The 5,261-nt window shown below is 42.0% G+C and overlaps 1 protein-coding gene across 13 annotated transcripts in view; it reads right to left on the minus strand.

The window, feature by feature from the left end:
* C7H6orf89 (chromosome 7 C6orf89 homolog) overlaps positions 1–5,261 on the minus strand; it is a 65,392-nt gene that overhangs the window by 59,923 nt on the left and 208 nt on the right. For 2 of the 13 annotated variants that reach the window (XR_012034356.1, XR_012034353.1), the window contains exon 1: positions 4,972–5,221. The exons of 10 other annotated variants lie outside the window; for them this stretch is intronic. The gene's annotated coding sequence lies outside the window, so the exon portion shown is untranslated. Of the gene's footprint in view, positions 1–4,971; positions 5,222–5,261 lie in introns of those variants that run through there. One more of the 13 variants, XR_012034354.1, reaches the window with a different exon arrangement.

Here is a 5,261-nt window from a genome sequence, read left to right on the forward strand (position 1 = left end):
AAAACAACAGGACTTAAAAGAGTAGGGATTTAAAAATGTAGAAAGTGCTTAAAATGTACAACTGAGGGAAATCTTTTTTGTAGTTTTATCATCACTTGACTCTTTCTGGACATCTCTGTCCAGTGAAACTTAGTGAGTCATACTTTCTTCACTCGCTGAAAATATGCCTCTTCCACTTTTTCCAATTGCTTATTTTGAAAAATTTCAAGATTCCAGAAAAGCTGAAATGGTACAATAAACACTTGTATATCCTTTACTTATTAGATTTGTCGATTGTTAACATATGACCACATTTGTTTTATCTGTCACTTCTCTTTCTGCTTTTGCCAAAACCACTTAAAAGTTAGTTGCAACACTTCATGGAATCACTTCTAAATATTTCAGCATGCATCTCCTCAGAGTAAGGACACTGTTGTACTTAATCATAAGCATAATTATCATACCTATTAAGACAACTCTCTAACATTACCTAATATCCACTCCACAGTCAAATTTCTGTTAAAAAAAAAAAAAAAGCCATATAGTTTTTTAGAAACCCAGGATCCAATCAATTGTCATCCAATCACAACTAGCTATCATGTCTCTATGGTCTATTTAAATCTAAAACAGATCCTGGGTTTGTTTGTTGTTTTGCCCTTTATGATATGAACATATTTGAAGTAGTAACCCCCACATTTTAAAACTTATTTCTACCTGGTCCTATCCACACCTTTTCCAGTTTCTACCATTAAAACAACAACGACGACGACAACCCCTTCCTTCAGAGCCAACCTCCTTTACAAAAAAATTTAAAAAGACAAAACTTCACCTTCTTCTTTCTCGGGTCTCCATTTGTTTATTAACCTCTTGAAATCATATTTTTGCCCCCCTCACACCACTGATACTACTCTCACTCAGGTCACCAGTGGTTCTCTACATGCCAAGTCCAAAGGATGTTTTCTCAACTATCACCTTACCTGACCTCTCTGCAGAAGCTGCTATTGCTATCTATGCTCTCCCTCAAGTGCTCTCAAACTCTGGCATAATTCTTTCTCTTTTCTGAAAGACTATACCCCTGAATGCTGGTATTCATCACAGTTGTCCTTGATCCTCTCACTTCCTCCATAACTTTTTTTTTTAAGATTTTATTTATTTGGGATCCCTGGGTGGTGCAGCAGTTTGGCGCCTGCCTTTGGCCCAGGGCGCGATCCTGGAGACCCGGGATCGAATCCCACGTCGGGCTCCCGTTGCATGGAGCCTGCTTCTCCCTCTGCCTGTGTCTCTGCGCCTCTCTCTCTCTGTGACTATCATAAATAAATAAAATTTTGAAAAAAAAAAAAGATTTTATTTATTTATTCATGAGAGACACAGAAAGAGGCAGAGCCATAGGCAGAGGGAGAGACGGGCTCTCCACAAAGAGCCCAACACAGGACTCAATCCCAGGACCCTGGGATCATGACCTGAGCCAAAGGGAGATGCTCAAATACTGAGACACCCAGGTTTCCCATCATTCCCTCCATGGCTTTAACCACCACCTATTAGTGATTCCCAAATCTCTTCTCCAGTCTTAAACTCTCCAGAACTCCAGACCCATCCATCTATCTACCAGACACAATAACCGAAATTTCCTGCTGTACCCCTCTATGTAATGTGTCCATAACTGACTTCTTATTGTCCCCCTGTAACTCATTTCTCCTACTATATTGTTTTGGAATTTATATCTGTTTTGGAACAGAAATACTAGTTCTCCAAATTTAAAACCCTCTTCCTTCTTCCTCACCACCAATGAACTGATCACTAAATCCTCAATTCCACCTCCTTTATGGTTCCCACATTCATCATCTCCTCTTTAGTCCTACATTAATGGCAGTGAAGGCCCTCAACATTCTCTCCATGGACCATCACAAAGATATACTTAATCTCTATACTATCCTCCTCTCCAATCCATCCTCTACTCTCCACAAATTGCTTTTCTGAAACACAAACTAGTTCATGTTACTTGTCTGTTTAAAGCAACTTCCCTGAGGGCGCCTGGGTGGCACAGCTGGTTAAGCATCTGACTTTTGATTTTGGCTTAGGTCAAGACCTCAGGTTTGTGAGATCAAGATCCAGATCAAGACCCAGCATAGAGTCTGTTTAAAATTCTCTCCAAAAAAAAAAAATAAAAAATAAAAAAAAATAAAAAAAAATAAAAAAAAAAATAAAATTCTCTCCAGGGACGCCTGAGCCTGAGTAGCTCAGGGGTTGAGCCTCTGTCTGCAGCGGGGGGGGGGGGGGGATCCCAGGTCCCAGGAATCAAGTCCCCATCTGACTCCCTGCAAGGGGCCTGCTTCTCCCTCTATTGTCTCTGTGTCTCTCAAGAATAAATTAATGAAATCTTTAAAAAAAAATCCTCTCTCTTCCTCTCTAAAAAATAAATAAAGCAACTTCCTTGAATCCCCATGCCCTGCTGCAGAACAATTTAGCACCATGGGTTAAGCAAGCAATGGAGTTGGGAAAAGCTGGATAATTCCTTGATCTTCCATCTCCTCTAGCCATGAGACACAACTTAATCTAACCTCAGAGTTTTCATTATTTTATGAAACGAGGATAACTCTGTTTCCAACACTGTCATTAATGGATTACAAGATGATAAATGTAAAGCATTTGTCCCGATACCCAAATTTAATATTTAATAATATAAGATGAAGTCCAGATTACTTAGCATGGCCCTTTCCAACCTGGTCACTGATTACCTGTTCAGTCTCATTTCCCATTCCTTCCACACACATTTCACTGCCATATCATTACACATCTTTTTGCTTTTGCACAAATAATTTCCTCTGCCTAAAAAGTCTAGCTCCCGTGCTTTTCCAATGAATGAACTCCTTATTTCAGCCGCGATGTTTGTCCTTGGAACCTTAAACACAACCCTTATCATTCGGTATTATACCTATTTCCATGTCTCCTCACACTAAATTGTTTCTTGTGTTAAAAAGAAAATCAAAGGCCCAAAATGGTGTCCCTTAGCTTCAGTCAGTTAACCAAGACTTACCACCTAACCTAACTGCACTTTCAAAATCCCCTAAAACTTTAACCAATCAACATGGAATTTCTGGTCAGCTCTAGAGAATTTACTGATAGAACTCCTCCCATTCAGAGTGACTTTGCCTTTTAAAAAAAAAAGGGTCTTGGGGATCCCTGGGTGGCTCAGCGGTTTCGCACCTGCCTTCAGCCCAGGGCCTGATCCTGGAGTCCTGGGATCGAGTCCCATGTTGGGCTCCCTGCATGGAGCCTGCTTCTCTCTCTCTCTCTCTCTATCATAAATAAATAAAAATAAATCTTAAAAAAAAAAGGGGGGTCTTTATTCTACACTCTTATTTTTTTAAAAGATTTTATTTGTTTTTAGAGAGAGAGAGTGAATGAGGGGAGGGGCAAAGGGAGAATCTCAACTGAGCACCTCCCACCCCCCACCCCCCCCAACTAGGGCTCCATCTCACAACCAAGATCATGATCTAAGCTGGAATCAAGAGTTGGATGCTTAACCAATTGAGGTACTCAGGCACCCCTCCACTTTTTTTTTTAAGATTTTATTTATTTGAGAAAGACAGAGAAAGAGAGATAGCAAGAATAGGGGGGAGAGGGAGAAGCAGGCTACCCTGACAGGAGGCTCAACCCCAGGACCCCAGGATAATAACTGTAGCTCAAGGCAGACACTTAACTAACTGAGCCACCCAAACGCCCCCCACCAACCTTTTAAAGATTGTATTCTTTATTTGAGAGAGACAGAGATAGCGATGGAGACCCTCTCTACTTTTAAAAACCTTTCCTTTCCTGTAGCCCTAGAAGCTCCCCTCTACTTGCTAGATGGAATGCTGCCGGATTCATGAATTGAATAAAGCCAACTGTATCTTTAAAACTTACTCATTTGAATTTTTGTTATTTAACACGTGAAAGCAAGAGATAAATGGAATACATAACAACAGAAAAAACTAAGAACAGACATGGAAATTCACCTCAGGGAAAGGAAACCTAATCAATGTCTACTAAACAAATGCATAGGAAGGCTCCAAAGCGATCGTTCATTCCCAAACTATTCATTTTACCTCTTATTGTTCTTATTCTTAAAAATACATCAGCCTAAGGAGGCTTTAGATGAAAACTAAATGGAAGGTTTAGGAACCTCCCATTTAGACAATCTCTATGCTGTTCTAGGGCAGCTGTAAGAGGAACAGGGATTCAAACCAGGTCTTGAAAACTGTTTTGGGGGATCCCTGGGTGGCTCAGTGGTTTGGCGCCTGCCTTCAGCCCAGGGTGTGATCCTGGAGACCCGGGGTTGACTCCCACGTCGGGCTCCCTGCATGGAGCCTGTTTGTCCCTCTGCCTGTGTCTCTGCCCCTCTCTCTGTCTCTCATGAATAAATAAATAAAATCTTTAAAGAAAAAAAAAAAAGAAAACTGTTTTGGTCAAAAGCAGAAAGGGCCTGACGGGCAACAAAGGTATGCAAGCTGGCCTATGTGAACTGCAGTCAAAACTTCGATGTAGAAAAATTGTATTTGGGTTGTTCTTTGCAGAGAAATTGTGATAAACTCAAATGCACAATTTTATTAAGGGACAAATGCTCATAGAGCATTCCACCAAGGGAACAACCAAATGAGCAACCTTATTAAAAAGTCGGAGTAATATGTATCTGGAAGTAGTTCCTATTACAAAGTGATGACTGACTAATGTACTCGCAAATACCAAGGCTATGCAGGCTCTTAAGCAGGAGGTGTGCCAGCAGGGTTAATGATCTTAAAACACTATGGAACACTAGACAGGCGATTTTTCTGTACTAAAAGGTGATAACGAACCGCTCAACCGGTCAAACCAACTTTCTGGAATTCTAGATGCTACGCTATTATGTACCAAGTCCACACTTAAAATGTTTCCTCAAAAAATAAAAAATAAAAGATAAATTTCCTCAATAGGAAAAGATATGGGGGGGGGGCGGGGAATCTATTCTCAGTATACCAAAAAAATTAGAGATCCGTCAGCAAGGCAGGGACATCGAGACTTGGCTGGCGCCAGTCGTGTTTCGGACACTGCTGTGACCGGCCCCGCCGAGCCAAGGAAAGCAAAGCCGTCTTGAAGGAGCCGACCCTGGCGGGGGGCTGGGGAGGAGTCGCCGGGGGGCCGTCAGTCTGCGAAACACCCGCGGCTCAGATACGGGGCTTGCGCAGGGGCAAGCGGCTGCGCGAGGATGTCACAGACGGGCGCGGCGGTGAGGCTGTCACACGGCGGCCGCCCCCCTCCCGGCCTCG

This window comes from Canis lupus, chromosome 7 (assembly GCF_048164855.1).
Source record: "Canis lupus baileyi chromosome 7, mCanLup2.hap1, whole genome shotgun sequence".
Classification (NCBI taxonomy): domain Eukaryota; kingdom Metazoa; phylum Chordata; class Mammalia; order Carnivora; family Canidae; genus Canis; species Canis lupus.